The following is a 21,858-nucleotide window of genomic DNA, read 5'->3' on the forward strand; positions in this document are numbered from 1 at the left end:
TGGATAGTAGAAGTAGGATGAAGGTGAGCCTAAAGCGTAAACTCAGCAGAGGGAGGGACTCTGCCTTTTCAGCACGATATCCCTGGCTCCAAGCATGGCTCCTGCCACTTAGAAGATCTTTAATATTTTTTGTTCAATAGATGAATGAATGAATGATGGGTGAATAAATGGATGGCTCTAGAATAAGTGAATTGACAGTTCTGTTGTGTTTTACCCGTGTTCATCTCATGGCTTACACCTTGGCTTGCCCAGAAGATAGCGGTCAGAATAGTGAGGTGATGCTCAACTATGTCATTCAGGAGGCAATAGAAAGAATGAGGGGTATTTAATGGTTAGCATAACAGTTTCCTGTCTTCAAGTTTCTGAAGGCAGGAGACCCTAGTGGGTTAGAGCTAGGGCCAATGCTTAGAACTCAGAGGCAGATCTGGGGACCCCCAATATCACTGCTCACATTGACTGAGTGCTTCGTATGTGCGGGACATACTTTTGCCACTGCAGATGATAGACACTAAGGCTTAGGGAGTATATAGGTTTCCTGGGCTGCTGTCACAAATGACCACAAACTTGGTGACTTTAAACAACAGAAATTTACTGTCTTACAGTTCTGAAAGTCAGAAATCCAAAATCAAGACAGCAGGGCCAGGCACGGTGGCTCATGCCTGTAATCCCAGCACTTTGGGAGGCCAAGGTGGGTGGATCATCTGAGGTCAAGAGTTTGAGACCAGCCTGGCCAACATGGTGAAACCCCGTCTCTACTAAAAATACAAAAAATTTAGCTGGGCCTGGTGGCAGATGCTCGTAATCCCAGCTACTCGGGAGGCTGAGGCGGGAGAATCCCTTGAACCTGGGAGGAGAGGTTGTAGTGAGCCAAGATCAGGCCATTGCACTCCAGCCTGGGCAACAAGAGCAAAACTTCATTTCAGGAACAAAAAAAAAAAAAAAAAAAGATAGTGGGGTTGCATTCTGTCTGACAGCTCTAGGGAAGAATCCTTCCTTGCCTCTCTTAGCTCCTGGTGGCTGTTGGCAATGCTGGCACTGCTCTTGGCTGTGGACTCGTCACTCCAGTCTCTGCCTGTCTTCTCATGGCCTGCTCCTCTGTGTCTTGATTTGGATTGAGGGCCTACTCTGACAGTCCAGTGTGATATCATCCAAATCCTTCCTTTGAGTTACATCTGCAAAGACTCATCCCACATAAGGTCACATGCACATGCTCTGAGTATGGGGGTGTTATGGACTGGATATCTGCATCCTCCCAAAATTCATACATTGAAGTCCTAACCCCCAGTGTGACAGCACTTGGAAATGAGGCCTTTGCGAGGTGATGGGATTAGTGATTTTATTACAGGAGAAACCAGAGAGCTTGCAGGAAGAAGAGGCGAGCAGAGAGTGAGAACTCGGCTGCCTATGAGCCCATGCGAAGAAGCCTCAGGATGAAAGCTACCTGACCAACACCTTGATTTTGGACTCTTCTAGAACATGGGAAATAAATTTTTGTTGTTTTATAAGCTACCCAGTCTGTAGTATTTTTTTAACGGTAGCCTGAGCTGACTAATACAGGAACTACCATTCAACCCACTATGGAGTGGGCCAGTGGTGGTGGAGGTCAGGGGCAGCCAATGCTCCTCTTCTCTTCCCCATGGGAGCCTTTGAGAGCCTTTCTGACTTTCCAGCATGGATGCTGCTTCCCCAGGAGGCATTGAGTTCTTATGTGGGGGTTCAACGGGCTCCACAGATCTGGGACAATGTGGTGGAGTCCCCTTGAATTCTGTGATTGCATGGTAGCCCCTGGACCATGCCTCTTGCCTTTTGTCCACTGGCAGCAGGCTCAAACCACCAGGCAACATAACCACTGGCAGCCGAACTGAAGGCATGTGTCTAACATTTATGGAGGATGGCACCTTCTATGGGAGCCTGACTCGTGACCTCTGTGGGTATTTTTGGCCCGGAGAAAGGGCTGGTCTGAGCTGTGGCTATCAGTCTTCTAGTATTAGAGGGTCAGTACAGAGAAGGCGGTTATAAATCACCCAGAGTGGGCTGGGAAGTGAGTGGAACCTTTCTGCCTCTTTTGGAAGACTCAACCTGGGGAAAACATTTCATGTCAACGGTGGGAGGGGGAGGTTTCTTAGAGCCCTGGGCTCGGCCAAATGTGAAGTCAGCACTTCCCTCCCAACCTCCCCGCAATCCAGCCTTCCCCCTGTCCTCCCCTGGCTTCTATAATTCCGTTTGTTGTGCTCACAAACACCGTGTTGGAAGATTTCATGCTAATGAAAGGGTTTCTTGATTAGGTTACGCTGTTACTGTAAATGTTCCCTCATTATCTATGTTATGGTAGGAATTTGAAAAAGTATAAATTGAGCGTCTTGCATAATTTATAAAACCTGAATGTTTCCTAATTAGTTCGGTTAGGTTAATGATGGTGCAGCGTCACTTCTTCCTGGTCCCGTTAATGACCTTTCCACTCTTCATTTGGAACACTTTCTGTTATTTACAAGCCCCCTCCCAACCCAAATCCAACAACGAGCTTCCGGAGTGTGGCCCCATCTAGCCTCTGATGGGAGGATGAAATGCCTTGCAGAATGTGAATGGCTCCTTTTTTCTCTGCATGTCCCCTGCCTGGCTTTGAGGCCAAAAGGCAGCCTGTTTAAAGGTTGGCCAGCCCAAATTTGGCTCAGGCCAATCCCCTGAAGAATGCCAGTGAAGTACATTCTTTTGGCATTTGTATAGAGACTGGTGCTGTCCCCCATTAGCAGCCAGAGATGTGAAAATGCCGGAGGAGGTGGGGGAGGGAAAAACCCTCTCAAAAGGATTCTAAAATAACATTTTGCATCCTCAAGTAATTCCCAGTTCTCCCTGGCAACCATTCATTTCTTCCGAACAGCAGAAATTTGCAATATGAAAGTGGATTGGCTTCTCCCTCCCTTGAGGCCCCTGTATCTCTTCATCCAGCGCCTTGGGTAAAAAGCAATGCATACGTTTACAATATAAATGTGATTTAATCGACCTCTCTGTCAGGGAGAAATGGCAAGCATATCAAACAAGACCAAGATGTTAGAAAGAAAAATCATAAATTATTCCAGTGACGAGTTTCGGAGCCGCCTCCCGGACTACTAGATGATGCTATATAAGGCTGTTCCTTGAAACAATAATTAAGATAATTCTGTATGACAAGGAGAAAAATGTCCAGCTTTGTATGAAATGTGCTTCATGTTAGCAAGCTGAATGCTTGGTATTGATTACTTTCTCCCCACGATCTCCCCCACCCAGTCGCTGTGATTCAAGGCTGAAATTAATTGAATGATGCAACATTTCTTTTCTCGAATCCTTATTTACCGTACACGCCTCCTAGAAGCCATGCAAAGTGGGCTGGCCTCTAATTCTCTAAATTGATCTCTTCTTTCGGCAGTGTCTGGGAGAATGCTGACATGTACACACACACGCTCACACACATCCTCAGCTGGGTGTCCATTGTTCTCCTCTCTGGAAGGCATGATTCCCCCCTCAGGCAGATTTGAGGGACATATCAGTACAGTACAGCCCTCACTATTCTGTTATTAGGCCACCATGGGGCTCTCCTACAGAAATATGGCCAATGCCAGAGGTCCCTCAATGCAGAAAGCTGCAGACGGGACTGGCTCGCCCCACCCACCACCCTTTCCCTGCTTGCAGTCCATAGAACAGCATCTGGCCTCTGTCTAGCAGAACATCCATTTTTCCCCTCTCCCCCTTCCAACCTCCCAGGGTACGGTGTGGATCAAGGAGGGACCCCTTAACTCTCCCCTCTCCTATTCTAGCTGCCATATCCTGAGACAGTCATCCCCCCTCCTATGAGAGGCACTGGGCAATTCCTGGCAGAGAGAGATGGTTTATGGCCTCGCCTCTGCTGGTTTTTCTGAGGCTCTATTTCATCTTGACTGCAGTTGCTGCCGCAGTGGTGGCTGGGAGAGAGAGCGAGGCACGGCTTCAGGTAGTTAATCCACAGTACATCCCCCAGGCACCCGCAGCAAGGCTGATGCCTTCCCCTGCCTGGCGAAGCTAAGAGAGTAGTGGCAAAGGTAGCGACTGCAGGCAAGGTGCCCATGGGCAGGGGTCTGCCCCTGGAGCCAGGCTGGGGCTGGATTCCAGCATCTCTGGGCTTGTTGGGTTACTGAACAGTGCCCTTCCCACCCTGAACCCAGCTTCTTCTCTGCAGAAGGTGGTGGTGGGGATTCAAGGTGGAAGCCAGTGACAGGCTTGACGCGTTGTGCACAATCAATGATTTAAAAAAAATCAGAGACATTTAGGCAATTGTGCAATGAGTAAATGGCTCTTGGTTTGACAATCCTGTTTGTGACAACCCAGAGCCTTGTCCCCAGGGAGCCATCCTTTCCAGAATGATGACGGAGAAGGACTCTTGTTTTCTGCCCTGGAAGCGAGGGGGTGGTTGTGGTTCCACTAAGCCCTGAGGAACCATCCTTTGGGGACAGGCACCAAAGGTGCCCAAGGACCCCCTGGCCTAGTCTTCCCAGGAGACATGGCATCATCACTCAGCTGTAGCCACAGCTCATGAAGCCAGATGGTGATAAGCACATTGCACGGAGGCTGAAGTGGATGGGCTGGGAGAAAAGGCAGCGCTGGTGCCCAGAGCCGACTGCTATGGGAGAGGGGGCTGCCTACGTGGGCTCAGAGTTGGGGCTGAGGAGTCTAGAAGATAGGATAGGGAGAAAGCAGACAGCCAGTGGGAGCTGGACCCATGGAGCATTAGTAACCCATTAACCCATACCCTTAAATTAGCAGATCACTACAACACTAGAGGCTACACTCCAAGATAAGGGCCGTGTGAATCTTGTCCACTCTCCCAGAGCTGAGCACAGTGCCCAGCACATACTAGTGCTCAATAAAGGAGTGGGGTGATAGGTGAGGGCCCAGGAATCCCTGCTGAGGGGAGTGGGTGCCAAGGCATCAGTCTGGAGGACTCTGAGGCTGTTGCACCTTGAGAATGGGTTGTTGAAAGGCAACGTGGGGAGGCTGTTTGCAGCCAGTTTCTCTCCTCACCCTCCCTCTGGGCAGAGGGGGGCTAGTGCAGCATCTAGAAGGCTTGAGTCTCACTTTTGCTGGGATCCTCACATCTGGCACGAGTCCTGGGCCAAGCAGTGCCTGAACTGTCCTCCTCTGACCCCAGATGATCCATCAAATCCTCAGGCATCTCTGAATCCCTGCGCAGCCTGGTACCCCATAGGAGCTCAACAAGGACTCCTGAGTGGTTGGCTGCTTGACGAAGAAGCAGCCCTTCTCTGTTGATGAAAGAGCAATTAAGACTTTAGGAGTCTGCAGTCTAGACAGGGAGCTGTCAAGTCTCACATAAGTGGGTCTGGGAACTGGTAATAGGAGATTAGGGGGGGCTTCTGGAGAAGAGAAGCTGCTTTAGAGGTGAGCAGGAGGGAGCCTGGGGGCGGGTCCCGGGGGTTGGGTCCTGCGCGTTGCTCAGCGGGAGCCAGCGTGTAGAAAGTTCCAACCCCTCTGCCTGCCTGCTCTGTGTGTCTTACAGGCTTGTTTTTACACTGCTTTCTTTAATGACTTCTCACCATAGTCAAAACAACTCTCCTGTCAACTTATTACCTTAAAAATAGTTGAAAAGATGACACTTGGGTAGAAAGTGCTTTGAAAGAACAGCTACTTTCCCACGCGCTCCTCTAGCTCTGCCTCAGAGAAGAGTCTTGTGTTTGCAGACCTGGGTTTTAATCGCAGCTGTCTCTCCAGGTGACTGCGTGACCTTGGCCAAGTCATGGTACCTCTTGGAGCCTCAGATTCTTCCACTGTAAAACACAGTTAAAGCTCATTGGTGCATAGGAATAGAACATTCCCAATGTCTAGGTCCACACCTGTGTGTTCAGCCCATTTTCTCACGCAGCTGCCTGGGAAGGCTTCCTGGAGGAGGTGGCACAGAAGCTAGTTGTTGCATAAAAGCCAGGGCCAGCGAGTTTGACTGCTGCAAGCTGAGCTTTTGTAGGACTCCCAGCAGTAAGCCTGGGTGGCAGCCATTCCCTGCCTCAGTTCCTGGACCTTCTCATTGCCTACCTCCCCATCCAGGAGGCATCCGTCCCTGTACCCTTTCCTCTGCCTTGCTTCTCTGGTCCTCAGAACAGCTCCCTGCCACCTGCACCCTCCTGGCTGGGAGAAGGGTACAGCCTCAGCTCTCAGAATTTGGAAGACTTTTAATTGCTGTCTTTTGTCCATGGAGATTAGAGTGACTCCAGCTTGGAGACAATTAGTAAATTATTATGATTAGTTTCCATTTGTGTGGTGCTACCCTTTGAGAAGCCCAGCTGATTTAATCAGGGTTGGTTAATGGGAGCGCTAGCAGCTCCCCTCACTCCTGACGTGCCTTGGAAACCAAGAGTGAATCCATGGACCATGTTCACAGGAGCTCAGCATTTTGTGCTGGAGTAAGACCCTCTCCATTGCAGGATGCCTTGTGCTCGTGGCTTGCCCCACGGATCTTTGGGGAGCTGAATAACTGGAGAGAGGGGAACGTGGGGACGTGGGCCTGGATGGGATGTCAGGGACCTAGGGTGTTTGCCTGGAAAGGGCCTCACTGCCCCGTGCTCCCACAGTTCTCCTTACCCCACAGCCCACACCACCACTTCCTCCCTCCTCCCCTGCTTCACCTTCTCTCTTCAGATAGACTCTAGTCCAGTGGTTTGCAGACTTTGACTCATGTCAGAATCACCTGAAGCACTTGTCAAAACCAATTGCTGGGCCCCAATTTCAGGGTCTCTGATTCAGTGGAGGAGGGGCAGGGCCTGAGAATCTGAATTCCTATAAGTTCCTAGGTGCTGCTGCTGCTTCTGGTCCAAAGACCAACCTTTGAGAGTCATCTTTTCTTATGGTTTTCAATCCTGGGTGAACATTCGAATCCCTTGAGGAGTTTTTAAACTGATCATTTCCCAGCCCTCTGACCAAGCTGGGTTCTGTTGGTCTGAGCAGGGTCAGGGTAGATATTTTTTAAAGATTCTCCAGGTGACTCTGATGTGCAGCTTGGGTTGATTGGGGGCCCTTTCCTGGAATGCAGACCTATTTCCAGGGGTTCAGGGGAGCTCTTGCCCAGTTGCTGAGAGGCTCAGCTTAGATTAGCAATACCTAGCAGGATGTGGACACCTGGGTGCTGGCTTTAGTACCTGCTTCTGAGTGTTGACTTCCGATGTCCAAGTCTACCTTCCCTTCCCGCCCCATTCTTTCTTTCTTTTCGTTTCTTGCAACACCTCTTTCATCTGCCTCTCTTTCTTCCCCTGTAACTAGTTTAGTGAAGATCCCACGCAGTGGAATGGAGTTATTACAAGGTTTTGTTTTCTCATGTCCCCCTCACTCTGTTGACGCCTTCTGTCCCATAACTTCTGGCCACTTTCATGTATCAGGACCTTCTCTGGTCTGACAAGAAACAGCAGTCTCACCGCTGTGTCAAACCTGTCTCCTTGGAGTGGGGAAGGAGAAATGGCCTTTTCATCTTGAGGCCATTCTTCTTCCTCCTTTCTTGGGTTTTCCAGGATGGGAAGTGTGGAGACCATCTTGCTTCACTCGCCTTCTCTCAGTGAGATGGCCGGCTTTTGCTTGGGCTGGTTAAGGCTGCATCTGCCTGGTGTGCGTCTGCCCATCCCAGTGGTGGCTCGTCTCTAGTGGTAGTCTCCATGCAGAAGGTGAGTGTGGATTCTTCAGGGGCAGTGTCCACCTTCACTTCACCTCTCTCATTCCTGAGTGTGCCCCCAGGAAGGACCTCATCTGGGTGGCAGCCACCCGGGCAGCCCACACCTCCTGCACAGCTCTAACTTCTGCGCTTGTGTATGCGGAGCCTCGAGGTCCTCTCCGTGGGTCCTTTCTCCTGGAAAAGTCAGGAAAAATGGGGTCAGTGATCCCCCATCCTATTCCCAGCCCTCTAAGCTTTGGTCTGTTTTCATTTTGCAAGTGCAGGCCTCTACAGTAAGCTGCAGCCTCCTTCCTGCAGAGACTGCCAGACAAGAAGGCACGACTTCCTGTGTTCACATTCCAGGGGTGTATGCCATGCCTTCCCCTAGGCCACACTTGCCACTTCCGCATTCAGCTAGCGTCCAGCTGGGGTGGGGAGGTGCTAATCTCCTTTTCATGGAGGCATCCCTGTCTCTAGGCATGATTCTCCTGGAGGCCTTTCTCCTGCTTGGCTTAGGGGAGGAGCGCATTTTTCTCACCATGAATTCTGCCCTTGCGCAAGGCCATACGACTCAGCAGTTTTCCCTCTTGCCTCTCCTGAGTGCTTCTAGATGGGGACAGGGGTGAGATGAAGCAGAGGGCAGTTGGTGATCGTCCCATAGACAGCCAGCTGGGCCTGCTTGTCAACAGCTTTCTCAGTGTGGAGTTGGTGTTTCTTCATCACATTGCGGGCCCAAGTAGCCAACCCCAGACCCACAGGAGGGTCCCACTCAGCTTCCTGTTGTCTCCCCACCCAGTAGTCCTCCTCCCCATTATGTCTTCCCTACTTTCCTACCCTGGACATTCAGTGAGCCTGACTCTGTCCCAGGCCCTGCTCTCAACCCTGGGGGGCATAGACATGGGACAGCTCCCACTGCACTCACTGAGAAGTGGCAGAATTCTCCAACAGTTACCAGCCACCATCCCGCATCCGCCAAATGACCAGACTGTGATACTAGAGTGGTCGGACTGCAGTGGAGGCAAGCCCAGGGATGTGGAAACACAGGGCAGGGCCAAATCACCAACTTTGGGGGTTTAGGGGAAGCTTCCTGGCTTGGAAGAGGTGGTGTCTGAGTGGGACCTTGAAGGATGAGTAGGAGTTTGCCACTCAGACACAAGAAGAACATTTTACATTGAGGGAATGAAACATGAAAGTGGGGGCTGAATGCAAAGATGCTGAGTGTGACTGGAGCATAGAGGAGATGACATGATGGGAAGGGGTGAGGGACAGGCAGGGAGCAGGTCATGAACGGTCCTGGAGACCGTGCCACGGTAGGGAGCACTTCCCAGAAACATCTCAGAGTGAGCTGTTGGGCACTCCTCCCTCCACCCCGAGGCTTCTGTTTTGAAGGGTCTAGTTGGACACTTTCTTCACATGGTGGCAGCTCTGAAGCTGCAAGCACTTGAGTAGCCAGCATTTCTGAGAATGGAGGACTTCCCATATTGATTGCAGCAGAGCAGGTGGGGGTGATGGGTGGGCAGCAGAGATCCGAGCAGGATGGAGGACGAGGCAGCTGCTTTTGGGTCCTAACTCCAGTGGGCTTTCATAGGAGGGGCTTGAGCATCAGGGCAATTCCTGGCTTGGTTTGTCTGGGGGAGTCTTTGGCTAAAATACCAGGGGCACAAATCTTGGCTGGGGATGAGGAATTCACAGGACTCGAATGATTTACCTAAAAGAAAAAGCAGAACAGGGATTTTTTTTTTTTTTGGAGGTGGGACTCTGGCATGACATTTTAAAATTGCGTGTTTCCATTTCTCATGTTCTATGAGCATATGTTGCTTTTCAATAAGAAAAAAGCCCACGTTCGTTCCCCAGCTATTTCACCAGTGCCTATTTATCTTGTGCCAGCCTTCAGAGACCCTGCGGGTAGAGGGATACACTAGACAGGGCAGCCCTCACCTTCCCAGAGTGCGACCCTCTCTCACAGTTAGTGGGCCCCTGCCGTGGTGAGTCTAGGGCACTTCCTGCATCACCTCACTCGTCTTGACAATAACTCTTGAGGATGGGTATAATTAATATCAACTTCCAGATGAAGAACCTGAAGCTCATAGCGGTTAAATCACTTGGCTGAGGTCATACAGTGAGGTGTAGCCATGTTGGGTTTCCAGTCCAGATGAGCTTGGCTCCAAAGCCTGGGCCATTTGATGCTGATTCTTTCGGTCTATTGGGCTCCTATGCAGGCTCCTTCTGCCAGGCCTGTCCCTTTGCACCTTGGGTACCCCTGGGGAAGTCATACAGCTTCTCTAGGCCTTGGTATCCCCACCTGTAAACTAGGGATAATTACATCTCCCTCGCAGGCTCATTATGAGGCATAGGGAGGTGTGATTAACGCACGTTACTCAGGACAGTGCCTGACACTGGATGCCTGGCTAATGAGGGCTTCTAATCATGGTGCGGGACGATGGCTTTGATTCCCTGCTTCTATCACAAGAAATAATCCACTTCTGTCTGTTTCCAGTTCCTGGCTTCAGAAGATGCAGGTCCTGGGCTTCCTTAAGCTCCTAAACTCAGACATAGGGGAGGGATCTGTATGGGAAAGGCAGTGGCCTCCCTGTCCTGGTTCCCCCATCACTGCCCCCTGGCTTCCCATGGCTGTTTCTTCTCAGGCCCAGGCTCCACCCAGCCCTGGAGATAGCCCAGACATGGGTCTTCAGCATGGAACATCAACCCCATTCACGGGTGGTCTTAAGATTAGTTACAAAGACCAAGGCCAGGGTGAGCCTGGAGCAACCATGTGTTCAATGCTCCTACTGCTGTAAGTCTTGCTGTTTGGGACCTGTATTCTCCAGGTGCTCCACATACATCAGCAACACCCACTGCTTGGAACATAGCATGTTTGCCCTGCTGGTTCCCTTCCAAGATGACAACCATAAACTCTGCAGTCTGAAGGAGACCCTCTGTTTCTGGAGGGTTACCAGAAGGTTGTGCTGCCCATCCATCTCCCAGAAGAGCCCATGCCTTTCCTTCATTTGAAGTCAGACCATCCCCTACCTTGCCGTGTGTTCTGTTCCAGGGAGCATTGCCTTGCCACCTAGCTCCACTTAGGTGTGGTACCATGGGCTTGTATTGAAGGCAGGATGTTGGGAGAAGCAGCCCCTAAGAAGCTAGTTATTGTGCCTATTGCAGGAGGAAGAGTGCTAAGGAAATTGCTGGGAGACATTTTTATCACCTTTAGAACCAGGAAAAGGAGGGCCGTTTATGGAGAGTTCCTTTTTATCTGTGGAAACCAGGCTGAATGAGACTGCGTCTTCCTCTCTGCTTTGTCTGCTAGGAAGCACAGAGCCCAATGCATAGCCCATTTCTAGGAGGTGCCCAGGACTGCAGCATCAACACCATGGTGTGTAACCTCACCCTCGTCTAGCGATTGACTGGAGCCTGCTGGTCCCCAGGACTGCTCTTTCTGCTGTCCTTTGGGGTCCAGCTCTGCATCTGACTTGGTTCTCCCCAGCCCCATCAAGTCAGCTGGAGAGCAGGACCTCCTTGGGTTCTGGCTGCTTCTCTTTCCAGCAGACCTGTGTCTTCCTGGCATCCCAACAGCCATGGTTGACTTTTCACGTTTCCATGGGAACAGAGTCTGACTGTAGCCAGATAAGTAACTAGAGAGGCTGAGGAGGAATGTGTGTGACTGTGTGTTGTGTCTGAGGCTGCTCTTGGAGCCCAGGGATCTTGTGCACTTCCCTTTGGCATGCAGTGGCGGCAGCAGCCTCCTCTTGGTGGTAATCATGGCCCATTTGCAGCTCCTACATCTCCATTGCTGACATAATATTGCACCGGGGTCCATCCATCTGCATAATCATCTTAACCTGCTCCCACAAGAGAGTTTAAAAGGTCTGGGCTGTTGGAAAATGACCATAAAGCCTGAACGCAGATACCTTTAGCAGCAACGCCAACATCTATCACAGGGTAATTAGGGGCAGGGAGTGAGGGCTCCAGGCTCTGTGTCGGGGAACTGTTTGGGGCTGCGTCTGCTCTGACTGTTGAAAAGAAAGGGAGGGAAAGACCCAAGAAGGCAGTCCAGGAAGGAGAAGAGCAATTTCTGCAGCAATAAGAGGATTTCTCTTTACTGGAGGGCGTGCAGCTTCTCCAAGGGGAAGGAACTTTGCCTGAGACTGTCTGGGGACTCCTGGCACCTCTGTTCACACGTTGGATGTGCCACGGTTTTCTGATACTAGAAAAATAACGACCAGGACTGTTCCTTTCTTACTGTGTTCTAGGTCCCAAACTCTGGAGTGCTGTGTGGTCTCGAACAAGCACCCTTTTCTCTCTGCGATCCCATTTTTCTATTTGTAAATTGAGAGGATCGGAAAAATCCATCAGTTTCCAAACTCTGATTTGTGGAAACCTGGGGCTCACTGGCAGGGATGGGGAGAGGGAAGGGGGTAGGCAGGGGTGAGACCCACCTCCTTTACCCCAGCCACGGTGGCTTTTCTTTCATTGGTCCTACATTCAGCTTTCTAAGGAAGGTTATACATGAAGAACAGTTTTCTGCTACCAGAAGCACTGGACCCCCACTGGGCTCCAAGATCACTTAGAGCCTCTGGTGTTTGTATGATAAAGGTACCAGGTTTGGAAAACCGGATTTTGCTACGTCCTTTAACAAGTGTCTGTTTTGTAACTAGCTTTATTGTGCTGAATTCCATCTCTCCAGAAAAATAGTCGCATCTGTGCAGACAGGGAGTGCGACTTGAGGGAGTGTGAGGATGCCACGGAGTCAGACACAGAGGGGCAAGAACAGCTCTTGCAAAGCAGTGACCAGGGGCCAACTGCCCACAGCCTGCCTCCCCAGGCCCAGTGGGGCTCCAAGTCTTCGGGAATGCCTCAGGCAGGGGGTGGCTGTCCTCCCCGTGTTGAAACAGCAGAGCTGTTTTCTTCTGGGTCCCCCGTCCCCCTTGGCTGTCAGCACTGAGTGGGGTGCACAGCCCCCTGGCTCCTATCCGCATGGAGCCTGGTCACCTCCTTCTGGCATCCATCAACTGCCTGAGCTGTCAGTGGAGGCCGCTGCGGCCTCTCCGTTGCTGACCTCTTGTTCCCCAGCCTCTTGAAAACTCGCTGCCATTTGTCTCTGATCCTGCTGCAGTCTCCCTGCCTTCCCCTGAGGTCGGGGCCTCAGGCTCTCAAGACTGTAACGCTCACTGTCTCCACTGCCTCATTTGCCAGGCACTTCAAGCTCCAAGACTCCCCTCCTTCCTCACCTTTAGGTCTTTGAAATTTTGCGCCCCTATATTCGAAAGTGATCCTGGTCATTGACAGTGCAGGGAGAGAAACTGCTGAAAGCATTTCACCTTGTTTGGAGGGTCCACTCCTTTCCCTTCTAAACTCTGGAGTTTTTCCACACCTCCTCCTTTCCGTCACATTTTAGATGCCTCCTGATACCTGGTGTCTCGCTTATGGTGTGCTCCCTGTGTGAGGCTCAGTGCTGGTGTCTGTGAGGCTTTAACCAAGGTATACATTGAAAAAAAAAAAAAGAAGAAGAAATAAAAGAAACTTTTTTCTGTCTGACTCTCTATGTGTGTCAGCCCAGGCCTGGGGAAGGGTGAGGGCAGGCTGGGTGAGTTTGCCAATCTTGTCATCCCAGAACCCCAGAGTGCTCCCTGCACACCCAAGCCATGCTGGCCAGATGTGTCTCTCTGGTCTCTGTTGGACTCCAGCCCAGCCTATTCTCCTTGGCAGCAGCTCCTGGCATGCTCTGCAGAAGGGGCAGCTATTTCAAACCAGGCTGAGGGCCCTGGATGTGGCCATTTAAAGAAAAGATGATGGTAGCTGTCTTCCCAGGCAGCACCACCGCGGTCTCACAGAGCACCTGGCAGCCCACTTCAGAGTCCACACATTGCCTGCAAGGAGTGCTGGTTTTCAGTTCCTTCTCAAAACTTTGCCTTGGGGCAGTGGCTGGGTCGGAGGCTAAGGCCGTCTTGGGGGATCCTTTGCCCAAGTGCAGTTCCTCCCACTGAGCCACAGTGTAACCTCTGACAGAGTCTGAACAGGCTGGCGCTGGCGGGTCACCTATTTATTTTAATAGGGCAATCCCTTTTGGGATGACTGTAAGCAGAGGCCCCAGTGAAAGACATTTGCAAACAAGCTGCCTGGAAACAAGCCTCTTGGAGGACCATAGTGGGGTGGATTCTGGAGTCTTCTCTTAATGTGCACCCATGCCTCCCCCGCCTCCATTCACATTGGCCTAGTCCATGGCCCTCCCCTCCTACTTGAGGAGAACAACCTTCCAGACTCCTGGAGGCCCGGGCATGGGACGTGCCACAGGTGGCCCTAGAACCCAGGTCTCTGAGTCTCAGTCCACTTCTCATCACTCCTGCTGAAGCCACATGTCCCTCGGCAGGTATATTAACTAGAGGACCCTTGTTGTGGCTGTGGAGGTCTGGCAGTTACATGGAGGCACAAATAAACTCTTGCAAGATACTGTGGGGTGCTAGAAGGAGTAACTTCCTGGGAGGCAAGAGACCTGGTTGTGGTCTCAGATCTGCTAAGCGGCTGTGTGATGTTGGATGAGCAGCTTGCCCTCTCTGGCCTTGGCACCTGTAGTTGTACAGTGAGTGGTTTGACTCTGGGATGTGTTAAGGCCTCATCAGGGTCCCTCTGCTCTAGGTAATGTCAGGATCTTTCTCGAGGCGTGAGGGAGAAGCTTGTGGTAGCAGACAAGAGCACGTGGAGCAGGACGGGATGACCCTGGTGTTCTCATGGAAGAAGGTCCATGACAGCTCCTTCTCCCCACGTGGCCTCGTCTCGGGGCCCCAAAGTGAGTGCAGTGTGGGGGTCTGCCTGCTGCCCCTCCCGGAAGCCCTCGCTGGGGCAGTGAGCAGTTCCATGCTCTATATCTTCATCCCATGGTTCTTCCTAGGGATCCACTTGTGACAAATGCCTCCTTGTGACAAATGCCTCCACTTGTGACAAATGCCTCCACTTGATGGGAAGTGGGCAGGAAACATCTCCCGAAGTGCAGGGAGCTGGCCCTCCGGATGTAGCAAAGTCCCACCTATTCATGTGGGCACCAACCTGGGCAGGTATGAAATGACAGAGAGGAGGAAGCTCAGCACCTGCTGTCAAGGCATGTAGACTGGCAGGGCAGGCAGCAGTACTGCTGCTGAGGTCATGAATCTTAGTCCCCTCACTCAGCTGGTGACACAAATCACTTGTCCCACAGCTGCTTCCACGATCCATTCTGTGGGGCTGGTGGAAACCCATCACCTCAGCTCCTCTGGGGTTGTCCTCCTGCCTCTCAGATTCCCTCTCTGGGCATGGCTCATCCCAGGAGTCAGAGGGAGGGTCCTCTGGGTATCACCCCTCAGGCCCCTGGGCCCTCATTGTCCCTGCCTGTAAGGCCCCTTCAGGGCACAGCCTGCTCTCTGCTGCCTTCCAGCCCTGACTAAGGCACAAGGCTCCTTTCTGTGGCTGTCCCGAGCCCTGGCCCCCAGAGGTCTCCCCAGGAGCCTTTGCTGCGGGCTGTTGCTCAGCAGGAGCAGAGAAGGCAGGGTCCCTCTCTCGAGGAATAGCTTTCACTACTCTCCTCCCTCCAGCTTGGGGAAATCTCCTTTTGGTCTCGGAGCAATACTTCCACATTTACGTTTCTTCCAACATCCCCTGCTTCTTGCTAAGACCCTGGCTCTCTTGCTTTCTTTCTCCGCAAAGCCTCCACATCTTCTAACAGATTTACACCACTGGAAACAAAACCCAGGACATCTCGTGGGTGCCTTCTGCTTTCCCCCGTGCAGCCGGCGTCTTGTGGAACAAGGGTGCACAGAGAGAAGGGACAGGAACGGGAGAGCAGAAAACTCAGGAAAGAACAGGCCCTCTGAGCTTGGATTTTAAAGTAGTATCTGGGCACCGTCCCAGATACTACGTTCCCATTTTGAAGCACATGTGAACATGAGCGCCCGCCCCTAGGCTCGTGACTAAGGTCCCCATGAAACAAGCAGAGCTCAGATACAGACTGGATTCTGCAGTGCTGCCCAGGCCCCACCCTGTGGGGACAGGATAGGACAGGTCCTTGGCTGTATAACTGGGAGCCAACCATGATATGAAGCCACACTTGGGTCATGCAGGATGTCCACAGAAGCCTCAGTCTTGAGGTGGTATGCAGAGAGAGCGTAGCCAGATCCTGTGCAGCAGGAGGGAAGTAGAAACCTAGCCTGAGATTCAGAAGAGAGGAGAAGAGGTGGAGCCTGGGAGTGGCCCCAGATGGGGTATGGTTTTGCAGGTCAGGCTTAGGAGTTCAAGCCCAGTCCTTAGGCCATAGGGAGCCATGGGTGGTTTTTGAACAGGGATGTGAGTGGTGAGAGACAGGAAAGGTCCTGAGTGAGTTTGAAGAGGAAAGGTGGAATGGATAATCATTGAGCTGGGAGTTGTTTGGAAGGCTTCCTGAAGGATTCATTCATTCATTCACTCAACAAAGGCTTCTCTAGCACCTTCCGTGTGCCAGACACAGCTCACGGTGATGAATATAATAGAGTGTCTTTCCTATAGCACTTACATTGTGGGTAGGGGAGATGAGCAAACCTTAACCAACATATAAACATGTATTCCAGGTGGTGATGCAGACTCAGAAGATATCATCGCAGGGTAAGGAGATTGAGAGTGAGAGGGGATGCTCTTCCAGCTAGGGCAGCTGGGGGAAGCTTCTAGAGGAGGTGGCATTGGAGTAGAGACCTGAAGAGAATGTGGGGGTTGATTTTGTCCTAAAGAACACATTGGCTTCGCGCAGCTGTGATGGACAGGGAGTGTGAGTGAAGCCTTCGGGGAAGAGTTCACAGGAGCTGCAACCCGCCAGTCTTGTTGCTGCAGAGACTCTGTGGGGGTGAGCTTTGGGTGGTGAGGTTGGAAGGGAGACAGTGCCATTTGGGATGAGTGTTCTAAGGCTGGGTTGAGGACTTCAGTCTTGCTTGGTGAGCCTCAGAAGGTTGCTGTGCAGGAGGTGAGCAATGGAATGAAAAGCGCTTGGGTCTCTGCAGAAGGCTCCCTTCCAGAATTACAGTGGGTTGGCCAGGGCAGGGAGCAGACTGAGCATGCCCAGAGAGCCCCCTCCTTTGCAATTACTACAAGTCCCAGCACAGGGCAGGGCCAGATCTCTTGGGGATCTTCTCCATATCAAAGGGGAGATTAGCTCCAAGCCCCTAACGATACTGGATGTGCTGGCCACACTCACCAGTGCTGCCTCCTCTGAGACTGTCAGCTTTATATCTGCTTCTTTTTATCAATACGGGCAAATAATTCTCTAGACATTTATCATTTTAAACTGTCACAGTCCAGTGCCTTTCCCGAGGACCACAATCAATACTGATCTTGGTTTGAATACTTTTCTGACAAGGTTCCTATTTGTAGATTCACAAGTAGAACTAATGTGTGTTAAAGCTATTCAGTTTGGCATTTTGCAGCTCCATTGACACATTAAATATAGGCGTTCACTACGACGATTAACCTTACAACTATTAAGTAATAAAAATCCCACATACATATTTATTAGCTGAACATCCTATTCCGGCATGATGCCTTCCCCAACGAGGCCTTCCCATGATGGGAAACCAGAGAAGGTGGAGGTGGCTGCTGGAGAGATGAGCTCACTCTTTGCAGAGAATGTCAGGAGGGATGTGGGGATCTCCAGGCCACAGTGTTGGTGGGAGGAGGGGAAGCTGCTCTGGGGATGGAGGCCCAGATGGAGCTAAAGTTGACGGGGTGCTGAGGTGGGTAGCAGCAGAGCTGAGATGTTCTAGGATGGTGGATCCAGCTGCTCTCTGGGATGAGATCCCAGACTTCCTCATTCCTGGTGCTTCTGAATAGGTATCCTTTCTCTTCTTGGGCCTCAGTTTCCTCATCTGCATAATGGGGTCAGACTAGAATTGGTGCCTCCTGGGCTTTTTATAAGGTCATGGCATGCGTACAGTAGGATAAAATTTGTAAAGCCTACAGCATCAACAGACAAGGAGTGAGCAGCTTAGGAGACCCTGGGTGCCCCAAAGCCTCCTCTGGTGATCGGGAGGGTTAAGGCGATTGACAGCTCAGTGAGTGGGGCACACCAGCAGGGACTATCAAGTAGATGAGCTCAGATGTCCCCTTTGCAGTGGATGCTTGCTGACTCTGTCTCCCTGCTTACTGATGTGGAACTCTGCTTCCTGGATCTGTCTTTCCTGGGCCAGCATCCATAGGGACCCTGAGTATCTATTTCCTGGCACAGGGGTGCATGGGCCCCAGTATCCTGGATGTGAGCTAACGCAGCAGCAGGGCGGACATCTGCTCATGTCTACTGCCATTCTGACCAGTTGGTGCCCAGGCCCTTCCCGTGACTAATAATATGAGCTGGATGGCCTCATAGTGGGACCGGCAAGGGGTTCTAGAACCAGCACTCCCAAATCCAGACACCCTTGCCAGCCTTGGGGGCATCTATCCACCTTTGCCATTGGTCCATATTCGTGAGTTCTGGCTCAGTCCCAGACCCAGGGCCAGCTGGGGTTGGGGACTGGGTAAGTGAGAGCAGGAAACACTGTGTAGTGGTGGAAAGGAGGAGTCCTCACACAATTGCAGCACATGGCAGTCAATGTCCGGCGAGAAAAGGGGGCAGAGATCAGAGAGGGCTGCCTGGAGGAAGGAGCCTCTGCTTCTAGACTCACTGGACAAGCCAGGATTTGTCAGGCAAAGAGTGGAGGAGTTTTGTCGGCAGGAGCGTGGCCCATGAGAGGGGACGCTGTGGCGGCTGTGAGGGGTGCCCTGAAGACTGCACTGTGGGAGCACAGCCCCATGAGAACTCCAGCTGCTGTGCTCTGATGTCACAGCTGTGTCTATGCTCCCAGCCAGCGACTGAGTGCACAGGCGTGTCCCAGGAGAAAAGGGCCGTGCCCTGACCCCTAGATTTGGCCTTGCCAAACCTTCTTGAGATTGCATAGCATCTTTTCTTCACTCATGGTCAGACCTGCTCTGGGATCTGGCGGCAGCTCTCCCAGCCTTTCCTCACCCCCTCTCCATTTTCTTGCACACGGACGTTTCCCTAATAAATTCCTTGCACGTTGCCTCCCATATGGGTGTCTGCTTCTTGCAGGACCCAGACTAACACGAGCAGGAAGTGCTTCAGGAACTGAAGGGGGTTCATTCTGGCCTCTGGGTAAAGTGTGAGGGTGAAATTGTGATTTTCCATTTTACAACAAGGGAACAAAGTGTCTGCAAAGTTCTAGATGCAAAATACTTTCTAAACTGCAACATGACTTGTGAAGATAGGCCCTGTTGATGGCTGTGGAAGGGGTTAGGTGCTGGAGCAACACCTCCTGGAAACCTGAATGCACAGTTGCCATCTCATAAAATTCCCCCAGTGGAGAAAGGGAAGTGCACTTGTCTCCATGAATGTCGAAGGAGACAGGGACTCAGATATGCACCACCTTTGGCGCATCAACTTTGGGTCTGGGAAAGGAACCCAGGTGTGTCTGACAGCAAAGTGTGTCCCAATCTTCTGAGGTGTCTAGACACCGTTCATGTGCCAAGGGACAATCAAAACCTGTCACCTCAGCTCCAGCTGGCGGGAGGATACTTCCACCCACTCTCCAGTTGAAACTGCAGAAAATGCTATCAGGCTGGCTGGCCTGGGATGTGAAGTTATATAGAGAAAAGGCAACTCTCCATTTTTAATTTATTTAAAATTTATTTTTATTCATCTTTTTTTTTAGGGACAGGGCTTTGCTCTGTCTCCCAGGCTGGAGTGCAGGGGCACCATCATAGCTCACTGCAGCTTTGACCTCCTGGACTAAGCTATCCTCCTGCCTTGGCCTTCTGAGTGGGAAGGACTACAGGTATGCACCACCATGCCCACCATGCCCACCATGCCCACCATGCCCACCATGCCCAGCTAATTTGCTAATTTTTTATCTTTTTTTTTTTTTTTAGAGATGGGGTCTTGTTATGTTTCCCAGGCTGGTCTTGGACTCCTGGCCTCAAGCAATCCTCCTGCCTCAGCCTTCCAAAGTGCTGGGATTACCAGCGTGAGCCCCTGTGCTGGGCCATGACTCTCTAGGTGGGCCACAGAACCCCTACACAGCTGAGAGATGTGTGGACAACTTTTGCAGCACCGTGGTTTTGCTCAAGACTCCTGTCCCTTGGCCTCCTGCTGCACTTCCAGAGTCAGAGGGTTGGGGCACACTGGCTTTCTCCTGACCTCAAATGAAAGGCAAGGAGGCCTGGGATTGAGGCTGGCTCTTTTACCACCGTGAGACCTGATCTCTGGGACCTATCATTGGAGGACAGCTAGCGACCTTGGGGCAATGGGGAGCAGCTGACCTTGCAGCGGGAAGGGCCATGCCTCTACTTTCTCAGACAGAGGGATCCAAGGGGCGAGGTGCCTCTCCTGGGAGGTGAAGGCTGGTATGGTTCAGTGCCCGGGCTGGGGCAGGGAAGCCTGGAGCACTCAGACCTGCTTCTGGGGGTGTCCCCTGAAGACGGTGAGCTGGATTAGTCACTGTCAGTGGGTGTATGCTGAGGTGCTTCTGGTTTTTCTCTGTTTCTATTTTCTATCTTGACAGAAAAATTGTGATTTTCACACTGTCACTAAACCAATAGGTCCCTGACATGTGTTTTTGTAATCTGTGGAGCTGATTTCCTGTACTTCTGACAGTTCTATTACATCTCTGACAGTTATATAAAATTTTTCCTCTGGGAAGTTGATGGGGGCCTTTGCCTCTCCCCTCACTGTAACTCCCCAGTCCCCCATGCTAACTTATGTTTGGAGATGACAGAGCAGGATGAATGCTTTTCTTGTTCTTGCACTGTGTTAGCTGCCAGTCACCTCCTGGGAGGCGGAGGGTGGAGTGCACAGCCAACAGAAAATGGAGGACGACCTGAACCTGAGTTCCCTCGGGTGGGAGAGGGGAGCAGCACAGAGCCAGCCCTGGTGACTCAGGAACCCACAGTGGAAGGACGCTTCATTCCTGCTGGGTTCCAAATTCGGCCGATTCCCTCTGAGAGTCCTGCCCCTGCCCCTTGCAAACCACAGGGCACTGTACTGAGGGAGGAAGGCCACCCTGCTTCATACTGATGCCTGGCAATGTATGGGGGCAGGAGGTTGGGGCAGTGCCTTGGCTGCAGTATGTGCGAACTTGTGAGTGTGCACACGTGTGTGTTGAATTCAGGGTGTCACATCTGTGCACATCCACCCTTGCCAGACACTGTGCCAGGCCCTGGGGTGATGGGGCTGTAGCCTTTGTACCTGGGGGGCCCAGGTGGGGTATGAATGCTAGAGCTGCACCCATGGGTGGAGCACCTACTCTGGGTAAGTCTGTCCCTGTGCTCACACTGGAAGCACATGCATCCGTGGGCATGCATGAGTGGGTGGTGCATATGGGGGTAGATGTGGGGAACGTGTTTACTTCTGACTCAGCTGCTACTGTCTGGTGCTAAGCACAATGTCTGTCTTCAAGACAACTACTTCTTTAGTAGAAATAGTGATAGAAGGGGGCACTGGAGGGAGGGGAGCAGGAGCCAACATCACTTCAGCCACAGGCATTGTCTGTCCATGAAGTGGGAGCTTTGTCACCCTGGCCCTGTCACTGCCCTTCTGGGTGGCATTGGACAGATCCCATTGACTCAGCCAAATTAGGAGAGAGCACTGAGCATTATCTTGAGGATTCTCTATGAAGCACATATAAAGTGGCCCCTAGACCCCCAAATAGCACCTTTGCCTCTTCGAAAGCCTTTGCCAGATCTCAGCCTGGTCTTGAGACATTATTTGGGGCCTTTCAATCAACTTAGCCGCTCTGATTTTCCTGTCTATGGAAAACGAGGCGTTGCCATGGCAACTGCCACATTACACGGTTCTGTACTGACGATGCCTCTGAGATACAGAGCAGCTTCTCAAAGAGATACACTTTTCAACATGTCATGTAGAATTCTGTACTTGTTAGGGAAAATCGCATTTCCAGCAAAATGACATGCCTCTCCCGGGCTTGCGGACGCATGGCTCACGCCTTCCTTAAACAAAGAATTTTATTCACTGCCTCCCTCCTGCCTCTCTGGTCTGCTACTTGCTACCCACCCCTCCCGAGCCCCAATTCCCTTTACATAAAACATGAAGCTGGAGATGAGGGCTGCTCAGAGGGCAGGGCTCCACCAACTAGGGTGGAGGTGCCCAGAGTGGGCTGTCCCTTACGGCGGAGGGGCCCAGAGGCCAGGTCTGGGGGTGGGTG

General features: G+C 51.7%; 1 non-coding gene across 1 annotated transcript; it reads left to right on the forward strand.

The window, feature by feature from the left end:
• Positions 1-12,912: 12,912 nt before the first annotated feature.
• LOC116466168 (small nucleolar RNA SNORA71) lies at positions 12,913-13,030 on the forward strand. The gene has a single exon (XR_004247412.1). It is a non-coding gene; the product is annotated as a small nucleolar RNA SNORA71 (small nucleolar RNA).
• The last annotated feature ends 8,828 nt before the right edge of the window (positions 13,031-21,858 follow it).

Source organism: Hylobates moloch, unplaced genomic scaffold, assembly GCF_009828535.3.
Source record: "Hylobates moloch isolate HMO894 unplaced genomic scaffold, HMol_V3 SCAFFOLD_3, whole genome shotgun sequence".
NCBI classification, from domain to species: domain Eukaryota; kingdom Metazoa; phylum Chordata; class Mammalia; order Primates; family Hylobatidae; genus Hylobates; species Hylobates moloch.